Source organism: Choloepus didactylus, chromosome X, assembly GCF_015220235.1.
Source record: "Choloepus didactylus isolate mChoDid1 chromosome X, mChoDid1.pri, whole genome shotgun sequence".
Lineage (NCBI taxonomy): Eukaryota > Metazoa > Chordata > Mammalia > Pilosa > Megalonychidae > Choloepus > Choloepus didactylus.
The window spans coordinates 83,304,124-83,319,117 of NC_051334.1; the positions used below are offsets into that span (position 1 = coordinate 83,304,124).

Sequence of the window (14,994 nt, forward strand, 5' to 3'; positions counted from 1 at the left end):
GCACCTAGAGCAGCTACTCAAAGAACTAAAGATGAACAATGAGACCATAGTACGGGATACAAAGGAAATCAGGAAGACCCTAGAAGAGCATAAAGAAGACATTGCAAGACTAAATAAAAAAATAGATGATCTTATGGAAATTAAAGAAACTGTTGACCAAATTAAAAAGATTCTGGACACTCATAGTACAAGACTAGAGGAAGTTGAACAACGAATCAGTGACCTCGAAGATGACAGAATGGAAATGAAAGCATAAAAGAAAGAATGGGGAAAAAATTGAAAAAATCGAAATGGACCTCAGGGATATGATAGATAATATGAAACGTCCAAATATAAGACTCATTGGTGTCCCAGAAGGGGAAGAAAAGGGTAAAGGTCTAGAAAGAGTATTCAAAGAAACTGTTGGGGAAAACTTCCCAAATCTTCTAAACAACATAAATACACAAATCATAAATGCTCAGCGAACTCCAAATAGAATAAATCCAAATAAACCCACTCCGAGACATATACTGATCACACTGTCAAACACAGAAGAGAAGGAGCAAGTTCTGAAAGCAGCAAGAGAAAAGCAATTCACCACATACAAAGGAAACAGCATAAGACTAAGTACTGACTACTCAGCAGCCACCATGGAGGCGAGAAGGCAGTGGCACGATATATTTAAAATTCTGAGTGAGAAAAATTTCCAGCCAAGAATACTTTATCCAGCAAAGCTCTCCATCAAATTTGAGGGAGAGGTTAAATTTTTCACAGACAAACAAATGCTGAGAGAATTTGCTAACAAGAGACCTGCCCTACTGGAGATACTAAAGGGAGCCCTACAGACAGAGAAACAAAGAAAGGACAGAGAGACTTGGAGAAAGGTTCAGTACTAAAGAGATTCGGTATGGGTACAATAAAGTATATTAATAGACAGAGAGGAAAAATATGACAAACATAAACCAAAGGATAAGATGGCTGATTCACGAAATGCCTTCACGGTTATAACGTTGAATGTAAATGGATTAAACTCCCCCAATTAAAAGATATAGATTCGCAGAATGGATCAAAAAAAAATGAACCATCAATATGTTGCATACAAGAGACTCTCTTAGACACAGGGACAAAAAGAAACTGAAGTGAAAGGATGGAAAAAATATTCATGCAAGCTACAGCCAAAGAAAGCAGGTGTAGCAATATTAATCTCAGATAAAATAGACTTCAAATGCAGGGATGTTTTGAGAGACAAAGAAGGCCACTACATACTAATAAAAGGGGCAATTCAGCAAGAAGAAATAACAATCGTAAATGTCTATGCACCCAATGAAGGTGCCACAAAATACATGAGAGAAACACTGGCAAAACTAAAGGAAGCAATTGATGTTTCCACAATAATTGTGGGAGACTTCAACACATCACTCTCTCCTATAGATAGATCAACCAGACAGAAGACCAATAAGGAAATTGAAAACCTAAACAATCTGATAAATGAATTAGATTTAACAGACATATACAGGACATTACATCCCAAATCACCAGGATACACATACTTTTCTACTGCTCACGGAACTTTCTCCAGAATAGATCATATGCTGGGACATAAAACAAGCCTCAATAAATTTAAAAAGATTGAAATTATTCAAAAGCACATTCTCTGACCACAATGGAATACAATTAGAAGTCAATAACCATCAGAGACTTAGAAAATTCACAAATACCTCGAGGTTAAACAAACACACTCCTAAACAATCAGTGGGTTAAGAAGAAATAGCAAGAGAAATTGCTAAATATATAGAGACGAATGAAAATGAGAACACAACATACCAAAACCTATGGGATGCAGCAAAAGCAGTGCTAAGGGGGAAATTTATAGCACTAAACGCATATATTAAAAAGGAAGAAAGAGCCAAAATCAAAGAACTAATGGATCAACTGAAGAAGCTAGAAAATGAACAGCAAACCAATCCTAAACCAAGTAGAAGAAAAGAAATAACAAGGATTAAAGCAGAAAATAAATGACATAGAGAACAAAAAAACAATAGAGAGGATAAATATCACCAAAAGTTGGTTCTTTGAGAAGATCAACAAGATTGACAAGCCCCTAGCTAGACTGACAAAATCAAAAAGAGAGAAGACCCATATAAACAAAATAATGAATGAAAAAGGTGACATAACTGCAGATCCTGAAGAAATTAAAAAAATTATAAGAGGATACTATGAACAACTGTATGGCAACAAACGGGATAATGTAGAAGAAATGGACAATTTCCTGGAAACATATGAACAACCTAGACTGACCAGAGAAGAAATAGAAGACCTCAACCAACCCATCACAAGCAAAGAGATCCAATCAGTCATCAAAAATCTTCCCACAAATAAATGCCCAGGGCCAGATGGCTTCACAGGGGAATTCTACCAAACTTTCCAGAAAGAACTGACACCAATCTTACTTAAACTCTTTCAAAACATTGAAGAAAATGGAACACTACCTAACTCATTTTATGAAGCTAACATCAATCTAATACCAAAACCAGGCAAAGATGCTACAAAAAAGGAAAACTACCGGCCAATCTCCCTAATGAATATAGATGCAAAAATCGTCAACAAAATACTTGCAAATCGAATCCAAAGACACATTAAAAAAATCATACACCATGACCAAGTGGGGTTCATTCCAGGCATGCAAGGATGGTTCAACATAAGAAAATCAATCAATGTATTACAACACATTAACAAGTCAAAAGGGAAAAATCAATTGATCATCTCAATAGATGCCGAAAAAGCATTTGAAAAAATCCAACATCCATTTTTGATAAAAACACTTCAAAAGGTAGGAATTGAAGGAAACTTCCTCAACTTGATAAAGAGCATATATGAAAAACCCACAGCCAGCATAGTACTCAATGGTGAGAGACTGAAAGCCTTCCCTCTAAGATCAGGAACAAGACAAGGATGCCCGCTGTCACCACTGTTATTCAACATTGTGCTGGAAGTGCTAGCCAGGGCAATCCGGCAAGACAAAGAAATAAAAGGCATCCAAATTGGAAAAGAAGAAGTAAAACTGTCATTGTTTGCAGATGATATGATCTTATATCTAGAAAACCCTGAGAAATCGACGATACAGCTACTAGAGCTAATAAACAAATTTAGCAAAGTAGCGGGATACAAGATTAATGCACATAAGTCAGTAATGTTTCTATATGCTAGAAATGAACAAACTGAAGAGATACTCAAGAAAAAGATACCATTTTCAATAGCAACTAAAAAAAATCAAGTACCTAGGAATAAACTTAACCAAAGATGTAAAAGACCTATACAAAGAAAACTACATAACTCTACTAAAAGAAATAGAAGGAGACCTTAAAAGATGGAAAAATATTCCATGTTCATGGACAGGAAGGCTAAATGTCATTAAGATGTCAATTCTACCCAAACTCATCTACAGATTCAATGCAATCCCAATCAAAATTCCAACAACCTACTTTGCAGACTTGGAAAAGCTAGTTATCAAATTTATTTGGAAAGGGAAGATGCCTCGAATTGCTAAAGACACTCTAAAAAAGAAAAACGAAGTGGGAGGACTTACACTCCCTGACTTTGAAGCTTATTACAAAGCCACAGTTGCCAAACAGCATGGTACTGGCACAAAGATAGACATATAGATCAATGGAATCGAATTGAGAATTCAGAGATAGACCCTCAGATCTATGGCCGACTGATCTTTGATAAGGCCCCCAAAGTCACTGAACTGAGTCATAATGGTCTTTTCAACAAATGGGGCTGGGAGAGTTGGATATCCATATCCAAAAGAATGAAAGAGGACCCCTACCTCACACCCTACACAAAAATTAACTCAAAATGGACGAAAGATCTCAATATAAAAGAAAGTACCATAAAACTCCTAGAAGATAATGTAGGAAAACATCTTCAAGACCTTGTATTAGGTGGTCACTTCCTAGACTTTACACCCAAAGCACAAGCAACAAAAGAGAAAATAGATAAATGGGAACTCCTCAAGCTTAGAAGTTTCTGCACCTCAAAGGAATTTCTCAAAAAGGTAAAGAGGCAGCCAACTCAATGGGAAAAAATTTTTGGAAACCATGTATCTGACAAAAGACTGATATCTTGCATATATAAAGAAATCCTACAACTCAATGACAATAGTACAGACAGCCCAATTATAAAATGGGCAAAAGATATGAAAAGACAGGTCTCTGAAGAGCAAATACAAATGGCCAAGAAACACATGAAAAAATGTTCAGTTTCACTAGCTATTAGAGAGATGCAAATTAAGACCACAATGAGATACCATCTAACACCGGTTAGAATGGCTGCCATTAAACAAACAGGAAACTACAAATGTTGGAGGGGATGTGGAGAAATTGGAACTCTTATTCATTGTTGGTGGGACTGTATAATGGTTCAGCCACTCTGGAAGTCATTCTGGCAGTTCCTTAGAAAACTAGATATAGAGTTACCATTTGATCCAGCGATTGCACTTCTCGGTATATACACGGAAGATCGGAAAGCAATGACACGAACAGATATCTGCACGCCAATGTTCATAGCAGCATTATTCACAATTGCCAAGAGATGGAAACAACCCAAATGTCCTTCAACAGATGAGTGGATAAATAAAATGTGGTATATACACACGATGGAATACTACGCGGCAGTAAGAAGGAACGATCTCGTGAAACATATGACAACATGGATGAACCTTGAAGACATAATGCTGAGCGAAATAAGCCAGGCACAAAAAGAGAAATATTATATGCTACCACTAATGTGAACTTTGAAAAATGTAAAACATATGGTTTATAATGTAGAATGTAGGGGAACTAGCAGTAGAGAGCAATTAAGGAAGGGGGAACAATAATCCAAGAAGAACAGATAAGCTATTTAACGTTCTGGGGATGCCCAGGAATGACTATGGTCTGTTAATTTCTGATGGATGTAGTAGGAACAAGTTCACAGAAATGTTGCTATATTATGTAACTTTCTTGGGGTAAAGTAGGAACATGTTGGAAGTTAAGCAGTTATCTTAGGTTAGTTGTCTTTTTCTTACTCCCTTGTTATGGTCTCTTTGAAATGTTCTTTTACTGTATGTTTGTTTTCTTTTTAACTTTTTTTCATACAGTTGATTTAAAAAAGAAGGTAAAGTTAAAAAAAAAAAAAAAAGGAAAACAAGGAAAAAGAAAAAGATGTACTGCCCCCTTGAGGAGCCTGTGGAGAATGCAGGGGTATTCGCCTACCCCACCTCCATGGTTGCTAACATGACCACAGACATAGGGGACTGGTGGTTTGGTGGGTTGAGCCCTCTACCATAGGTTTTACCCTTGGGAAGACGGTTGCTGCAAAGGAGAGGCTAGGCCTCCCTATGGTTGTGCCTAAGAGCCTCCTCCCGAATGCCTCTTTGTTGCTCAGATGTGGCCCTCTCTCTCTGGCTAAGCCAACTTGAAAGGTGAAATCACTGCCCTCCCCCCTACGTGGGATCAGACACCCAGGGGAGTGAATCTCCCTGGCAACGTGGAATATGGCTCCCGGGGAGGAATGTAGACCCGGCATCGTGGGACAGAGAACATCTTCTTGACCAAAAGGGGGGATGTGAAAGGAAATGAAATAAGCTTCAGTGGCAGAGAGATTCCAAAAGGAGCCGAGAGGTCACTCTGGTGGGCACTCTTATGCACACTTTAGACAACCCTTTTTAGGTTCTAAAGAATTGGGGTAGCTGGTGGTGGATACCTGAAACTGTCAAACTACAACCCAGAACCCATGAATCTCGAAGACAGTTGTATAAAAATGTAGCTTATGAGGGGTGACAATGGGATTGGGAAAGCCATAAGGACCACACTCCACTTTGTCTAGTGTATGGATGGATGAGTAGAAAAATAGGGGAAGGAAACAAACAGACAAAGGTACCCAGTGTTCTTTTTTACTTCAATTGCTCTTTTTCACTCTAATTATTTTTCTTGTTATTTGTGTGTGTGTGCTAATGAAGGTGTCAGGGATTGATTTGGGTGATGAATGTACCACTATGTAATGGTACTGTAAACAATCGAAAGTACGATTTGTTTTGTATGACTGCGTGGTATGTGAATATATCTCAATAAAATGAAGATTAAAAAAAAAATTTACAGTGAAAGAAATAGATTCAGAACCCAGGTTGTTGCAAAGATACTTTAAAGTTTTCCAATAACTGAATTGAGGATCAGTCTTTAAATGTAAATATAATTTTAATTTATTTTAAAAATCAATACCCCCCAGTCATTAGGTCTACCGTATTAGATAACACAGCTCTAATATTTTTGTTTGTTTGTTTATTGTTTCTTCCAATTTTTTGTCCCACTTTAATTTAAGCAGATCTCATTATCTTCTTCACCACTTTATTCCTAGCATCAAAAATAGTGTTTAATAAATATTAATTAAATTAAATAATAGAGTGTTTAATAAATATTTGTCAAATGGCCACATAAAGCTGTATGCCAGGGATTCCTGTTTCCTAGCCAGCTTAGCACTGTGGCTAACACATGGACTGTAGATCGCCTGGGTTTCAATCTGGCCTTACTCCCTACTAGCTATGGGACCTAGTACTAGTTACTTAGCTTCTCCGTGCCCCAGTCTCCTCATCTGTTATTGGAAGAAATAATAGCACCTAGTACGGGGGTTGTTGTGAAGATTGAATGAGTTGACATTTGTAAAATGCTGGCTTTAGAAGTCCAATGTAAATCTTTGTTAAAACATAAATGTGTGTTAAATAAATTCCAGGCACCTGGAAAAAAAAAAAAAAGAAGGTAAAGTTAAAAAAAAAAAGGAAAACAAGGAAAAAAAAAAAAGATGTACTGCCCCCTTGAGGAGCCTGTGGAGAATGCAGGGGTATTCGCCTACCCCACCTCCATGGTTGCTAACATGACCACAGACATAGGGGACTGGTGGTTTGGTGGGTTGAGCCCTCTACCATAGGTTTTACCCTTGGGAAGACGGTTGCTGCAAAGGAGAGGCTAGGCCTCCCTATGGTTGTGCCTAAGAGCCTCCTCCTGAATGCCTCTTTGTTGCTCAGATGTGGCCCTCTCTCTCTGGCTAAGCCAACTTGAAAGGTGAAATCACTGCCCTCCCCTCTACGTGGGATCAGACACCCAGGGGAGTGAATCTCCCTGGCAACGTGGAATATGACTCCCGGGGAGGAATGTAGACCCGGCATCGTGGGACGGAGAACATCTTCTTGACCAAAAGGGGGATGTGAAAGGAAATGAAATAAGCTTCAGTGGCAGAGAGATTCCAAAAGGAGCCGAGAGGTCACTCTGGTGGGCACTCTTACGCACACTTTAGACAACCCCTTTAGGTTCTAAAGAATTGGGGTAGCTGGTGGTGGATACCTGAAACTATCAAACTACAACCCAGAACCCATGAATCTCGAAGACAGTTGTATAAAAATGTAGCTTATGAGGGGTGACAATGGGATTGGGAAAGCTATAAGGACCACATTCCACTTTGTCTAGTTTATGGATGGATGAGTAGAAAAATAGGGGAAGGAAACAAACAGACAAAGGTACCCAGTGTTCTTTTTTACTTCAACTGCTCTTTTTCACTCTAATTATTATTCTTGTTATTTTTGTGTGTGTGCTAATGAAGGTGTCAGGGATTGATTTAGGTGATGAATGTACAACTATGTAATGGTACTGTAAACAATCGAAAGTACGATTTGTTTTGTATGACTGCATGGTATGTGAATATATCTCAATAAAATGAAGATAAAAAAAAAAAAAAAGAAGGACTGAAGTTCTGAGACAGCTGCAACATGAATGAACCTTGGAAACATCATGCAAAATGTGTGTGGCGGCCCAGGACCCAGGACAAATACTGAATAATATATGAAGGACAAATACTAATAATATATGAAGTATCTAGATATAGCAATTTGTAGAGCTATAAAGTAGATTACAGGTTGCCCAGGGATGACATAAAGGAGGCAGGGGGATTTGTGCTTGATGGGTAGAGAATATTTGTAAATTCTGAAAATTTTAAATAAAATTTAAAAATTACAAAAGCTTTATTCTCTTGGCCCAGTGTTCCAAGCCCTACAGTATAAGACCATTTTTATGTGTGCTTATTTTCAAGCCCTTTGTCTAATTTTTAACAGATTATTTGTCTTTCTTGAGTCTTACATAAACTAGCAATGAGGTATGGACTCCAATATTCAAGTTTTCTCACCTTTACAGATATTTGCCTTTATTTTTACCACCTTGAAAACTCTAACAAAGAGCTGGCTCTTACCTCTCAGCTATTTGAAGGGAATTTGGAGAGAATGAGGTAAGAGGTCTACAGGTTGTGCCCAAGGGTCTAAGGATCCTTCAGTAGAATACAAGAATTTCCTAAGAGTTGTTTCCATGGTTTAGTTACTCCCTTGGAGAATTCAAAATTTTCCCATGAGTTATTTCCATGCTTTAGAATCAGCCACTACCCCACTCCATGCCCACCCCAACCAGGAGTCTCTCTGATGGTGGGATCAAATTCTGGCCAACATATAGCATCATGTCTTGAAAGGACATGGTTTTCCTCATTGATAATCAACTTCAAAAGTTATCACTGTCTCCCAAGTATCCTAATTTCCCAAAATTATCCATTATGTACCTACCACTCATCGATCTATATAAACATTTTATAAAGGTGGTTATGTTTTCAGTCTGTACCAATTCTTGAGGGTAATGAGTCTCACAAATTTGCCACACACTTTGCAGAGCAAGGCTTTAATTTATTTGTCTTAAACTTAGCTTTTTAGGTTTCAAAGAGCTTTCCAGTCCTAGAATACTGGGATTTGGTGAACACCACCAGGCTGACAAAATTCATAGCTTTCATGTGTTTATAAACTTGGATTAATTATAGTCCCTTTCAGTTTTTGTTTTTCCATGTTGAAGGGATCCTTTCTTTTTGATATGTATTGGTCACTGAGATGTCAGGCAAAACAATGGATTTAGAATCAGAAGACTGAGGATTGAACTCTGGATCTGCTACTCAATAGCTATGTGTCCTTAGGAATCTGGTTAACTTTGCTGATCATCAATGTATGTGTATATATATCTATACGTAGGCTAATAACACCTACCTGGCAAGGTTGTTGTCAGAACAAATTGACCTAAATGTGGAAGTATCTAACATACTCTAAGCACTTAAAAAAGCATCAGTTTTCTTCCTCCCCCTTTCTTCCACTTAAATCTTAGTGATTTGTCTTCTGAGATATGGCGGTAAAAATTAAACAGAAGACTTGAGGGACAGAAACACCATGCTTTTGTACAAAGAGAGAAAAATGATTTATTTCCAGTACTCTTCTTGACAATGTCTACCCAACATTTCACTGAACTTGGGTATACAGAAATAAACAGGGCAACATCCCTTGGGGGAACAATCTATGGCTTCTTTCATGTTTTAAAACAGATAGTTGGGAGATCATCACTCTGCAAGTATAATTTGGATTAAGTACAGACCAAAGCCTCTGTGTGTCAGAGATACTCACAGAGGACTCCAAAGGGGATTTGTGAGCCAATTCTCCATTGGCTGAGGAGATGGCAGGGATACTCCCAATCACAGCTTGGTTTCCTCAAAATGCATTACCTTTTGTTCATACAGCCAAGAAATTTAACATGATGTTGACTTGATTTATTTTAATATCATAAATTTCAGAGTTGGAAGGGACCTTAGATGCCATTTGGTCCAATGGTCTATATGATGCATAAATGTGCTTTACATTTTTCCTAATAATTGATCACCTAGCTATTGTTTGAGCATGTTAAATGAAGGGTAATTTATCTAATCCTGAAGCAGCCAATTCTATCATTAGAAAATTCTGATTGTGAGATAATTTTCCTTATATTAAGTAGAAATATGTCTCCTATTGGACCTAATTTTGCCTTCTGGGGAGGAATCAGAATTGCTTAAAAACAAAGAGACTTGTATCCAGAACAACTCCAGATATCTTGCACAACTCTGCAATAAGACAAACAACTAGATAAAAAAAATAGGCAAAATACTTGATCCAAAATGTCACAAATGAGGATATACAGATGGCAAATAATCACAATAAAATATGCTCAGCATTATTAGTCATTATGGAAATGCAAACTAAAACCACCGCAAACCCACTAGAATGGCTGAAATAATTTTCAAAAGCTGAAAACACCAAGTGCTAGTGAAGATTTGGAGCAACTGGGACTCTCATATATCCCTGGTGGGGATGCAAAATGGTACAACCACTTTGGAAAAGAGTCCTGCAGTTTCTTATAAAGTTAAACTTACCATATGACCCAACAATCTCACTCCTAGGTATTTATCCAAGAAAAATAAAAACCTATGTCCCCACAAAGACCTGTGTATGTATATTCTCATCAGCTTTATTCATAATAACCCAACAATGAAAACAGCCTAAATGCCCATCAACTGGTCAATGAATAAGCATATTGTGGTGTATTTGTAATATGGAATACTACTCCGCAATAAAATGGAACAAAATACTCATACATGCACCAACTTAGAAGAATCTTAAATGGATATTGCTAAGTGAAAGAAGACAAATACAAAAAGATGAATATTGTACGGTGCCATTCCTGTGGCATCCTGGAAAAGTAAAAACTATAGGAATAGAAAACACATCAGTGGTTGCCAGGAGTGAGGGCAGAGAGGATTGTTTGTAAAGGGGTAGTGGGAGCATTTTGGGGTAATAAAATATTCTATATCTTCATTGGGATGGTGGTTATATCACTGTGTACGTTTGTCAAATCTCAACCTCTACACCTAAAAAAAGGGTGATTTTTATTCTATGTAAATTATGCCTCAATAAACCTGACAAAAGCAAACAAAAAAACAAAGAGACCTAAAAACGGGCCCTTTCCCTTGATGTCTTTTTAATCTTAGATTTTCTGACATTTAGCATAATGCATAATAGCTTTTTATTCTGACTTCCCAGCCCAACATTTTAATTTTCCTCAGTAGCCATATTCAAATGTGTTGGGGTGTTACAGGCTATAGGATATAAAGCAGTTTTGATAGGTATACAGCTAGGGTGGGAAGCAAAATCATGACTCTGAAACCTGGCATTGGCCACACTCTACCTGATCATCCCTCATGCATATAGATAGAATTTTGTCACTAGATCTGCCCCCACCCAGCGGTAACCTGGTAAATGTGGGTACATATTAGAAGTGCACAGGAACAGGGAAGTTCCAGTTCTGTTCAGTGAGGACAGAGGAGTTGAAGCATGGAGGAGTTATAGCTTTGAAATGGCATATTTAGATGTAGCTACATCAAAAGAGAAGTCAAAATGTAAAGGAGCAAAATCACTTTTTAAAATAAAATTATCAAGTGATGTATACAATAGATACCATGGAGGCTTACTCCATTCTTAAATCCTACAGTGATTACAAAGGACTTAAATTTTCTGCTTTATCCATTTCTGAAATGTTTTCACTTCTATGAATTCTATTATTTTTATAATCAAGAAAAACAATAAAGTTTGTTTTTAAGTTCACCATTGGGGAATGGTTAAATAAATCATAGTATGCCCATACTGTGGAATACTCTGAGATCATTTAAAAAATGAAATACATTTGTATTTACTAACATGGAAAGACATCCATGGTATTAAGTGAAAAAGCAAGTTATAGTACAATATGCACGGCATCATCCAATTACAAAACAAACAATCCTATACAAATATACACATCTATACTCATGTATTTGTATGTCAATTCAGAGAAAAAGATCTAGAAGATTCCAAATCAAACTAAATATAGTAGTTATTTGTGGATAGTGATAGGGTAGGGGGACAGTGCAAGAAGGACTTAAAATTTTTATTTTATATATTTCTGTGTTGTCTGAATTTTCAATAAGCATTGCTTTTGTAACAAAATTATATTAATATTAGTCTTTTAGAGGTGGGTTATCCTACAGGGGAACTTTTAACTGGTCCCCCAAACCTTCACTAAAGGTGATTTTGAAATAATAAACATAAAATGTATATTACTGAGAGTACTAAGGTTAGTACCTTAAAGTATTGGGGATATATTAGGCACTGGAAGGGTGAGAGAGCACTGGGATGAGAAACTTTGGGCCAGAGTGTGATATTTTATACACACTTTCAGACTGTAAAGGAAATCCTTAATTAGGATTTTTTTCTTGCTATTAGATTTTTTAATGTAATTTTGTTTAGCAAAGGATTGTATATATTTGGCATTTATAGTTCATTTCTCAACATAAAACATATAGCACATCAAAAATGCAGCCTCTTCTGTGAGGAGAAATTGTCTTCCCACAGCATTCACAATTTAAAATGAATTTTTGAATCAAAGGATCAGTTTCCTCTGTTTTTGTATAACAGAAAGTGGAGAGAAGTAAGAGTGATAGATGGGCCCATCTTTTTTCTTCAGAAAAAAAGGTCTGAATGTATGCTAGCTTAGAATTCTCAACCCTCTGATTTAGTATACTCTTTTGATGCTGGAGTTTAACTCAGACATGGGATCACCAGAATAAGAGTGCTCCTTATGAAAAAAAAAAAAAAAAAAACATGTCAAAGAAAAGGGTAAAATGTACCTGGTTGTTAAAAGTGAAGTTATTCACAGTGCAAAAAGTCACCACTTATTAAACCATTTTGTTATTTCATTCCATTGAACAACTTGAAGGTGGGGCTGACCTAAACTCCCAGGTAGCATCAGCACATATGCTGAAAAATACCAAGCTTGGCCCATAACGTGTAATTTTAATTCACATATGACCGTACTAATGTTCTATGCCTAAAGCACAGAATCCATTCAGGGTTATGTGAAGAATTAGCAGATAAACATTAGGGTCCTTCAGGATGACAGCTTTTACAGATGACTGCAGTCTCTCCAGGTTAATGTCGGTTAAGGCAAACAAATGCTGCACGATCCCTAGCATTTCTTTACCTTTCAGAGGATCCAAGGGTGGGTCTTCAAGATCAGATTCTCCATCATCTGACAGAGCATAGAGCAAGTGGCAGAGAGTAGGAATAATCTGGGGCTTATAGCAAGTGCCCAGCAGAGATGCCATATTATCTGGCATCTCTGCTAGTGCACTGACAAAGAAGTAGGCCACTGTAAAGAGCTTCTGATTGCTGACTATGTCCTCCTGCCCCAGACTCCTGCCCTGCACTCTGTAGCCCACCAGCTGTAAGAAGGCTGTGAGGTCCTTCTGCTGTGGGGACTCCAGCTCCACCAGACCTCCATTGGGGCTGCAAGGCTGCTGACCACATCATCAAACACTCTTTCCAGGATGACACGTAATTCATCACCAAATAGGACTGTCTGGAGGATGTTGTTCAAAGCTGTCTGTTGCTGCTCCAGCAGCTCCACAAAGGGTTGGAAATTCTTCTCCAAGAGCAAAGACTCTTGTTTTAAAGCACTTAACCACCCATCCTGGGAAGACATCCCATGCCTGGAATCTGGCAAGTCCACAAAGGCAAACTCTCTAAATGCCATGGGGTTCAAGTAGACAGAGTCCCTTCACCACTCATACTGAAAGCCACCACACTTCCCTTGCAGGAGGCAGAATTCAAACTGGCCATCCAATTTCACATGTAACTTGACAATGCCGTAGGCAATGGTGGTGGAAGATGGGATTTCCAGCACTATGTTGGTGTCCTTGATTACGTTCCCATCCTCCATTGCTGACACCTGCACAGTCTTGGTGTGGATCCCCACCATGCCACCACACTTCTCCTCAATCTGAATGTGCTCAGATATAACACACATATGCGCCATCGCTATCTTTTGTGTCAAGATGCACAGGACCTCATTCTTCCTCTCCAGCACCTGCTGTAGCACAGGACTTTTCAGGTTTATTCTTCTCTCAACAGAGTCTCTGATGAGCTGCTGAAAGTCCACCTGCTGCTTCCTCAGGGTTCCAAAGGAAGACTGATTCTCCACAAGGTCTTTCCCTCCAACATTCAGTTTGACCTTCCCCAGGGCTATCTCGATGATCCCTGTCACGTGGTTTTCAAACTTGCCCTGGTACAAGTCCAACTCCACAACCACTGGACTCAGAAGTTGGTCTTCTGTGAGTACATCTCCAAGGGTGATGGATAAAAACTGGTACTTGGATGTCTGCCAGCACCAGAATCTCTTCTTTTAGGTGACTAGACTTAGAAGCTGTAACTTATCAGAGCCATTCAAGTTTGATACTGCAATCAGGTTCCCACCAGCATCTACTTCTCTAAGAAGATTCCTTGTTGCCTTGGCAAACATTCTGAGGGCTCCAGAGTACCCAAGGTCATAAGAGGGAGAGAAGCAGCTCTGGTGTCTGGGAGCTGGCCTGGCACTCACAGCCAGGGCTTGGCATTCTCCCTTGCTGGCTGGACAGCCCAGGCAGCCGCGCGCGCCGCGCACCCTCAATTAGGTTTTGAGTAGTTAGCTCAGTGCTCTCAGTAATATATTCAGAAGATGATCAATGACCTTTAGAACCTCACATAAGAATAAGAGACAACCCATTTGCTGTAAGATTATAACAATAGCAGCAAACACTTATTGAGTCATCAGTATATGCTTTTTATTAAGCCATTAAATTTTCACAACTCTATGGAATGGGTAGTATTATTATTTCCTATTCTACACATGAATAAACTGAGCACAAGGAGGTAAAATAATTTACCAGGAAGCAGCAGATTCTGGATTTGAATTCAGACAGTCTAGCTCTAGAACCCACACTTTTGAACACCATGGTCTACTGTCTTCCAACACTCTGCCCTGTTGCCTCTATAGCCAAATCCTCTGTTAAGTAATAGTAAACTGGAACTTTAAGAAAATATCATGAGGGCTAGGTAGGTTAGTGAATTACAACATAAAGTGAGAATTAAAAGTGGCTACATAAATATTTATGACTATTACTGATAATACAACATAAAGCTAAATGTTTGTTAAAACTCATGCCTAGTTTACACATTTTTTACTGTAAAATACCTCAGTCTCGTGAGAAAAGTAATAAAAATGGCAGGTCAAACCAAGATGGGGTTGA

The 14,994-nt window shown here is 38.2% G+C and overlaps 1 protein-coding gene and 1 pseudogene across 7 annotated transcripts in view; both read right to left on the bottom strand.

Moving 5' to 3' along the window:
• The window catches only part of ZDHHC15 (zinc finger DHHC-type palmitoyltransferase 15), a 232,114-nt gene that overhangs the window by 180,186 nt on the left and 36,934 nt on the right, over window positions 1–14,994 (bottom strand). The gene's annotated exons all lie outside the window — the stretch shown is intronic.
• On the bottom strand, window positions 12,745–14,427 carry LOC119522845 (annotated as a pseudogene).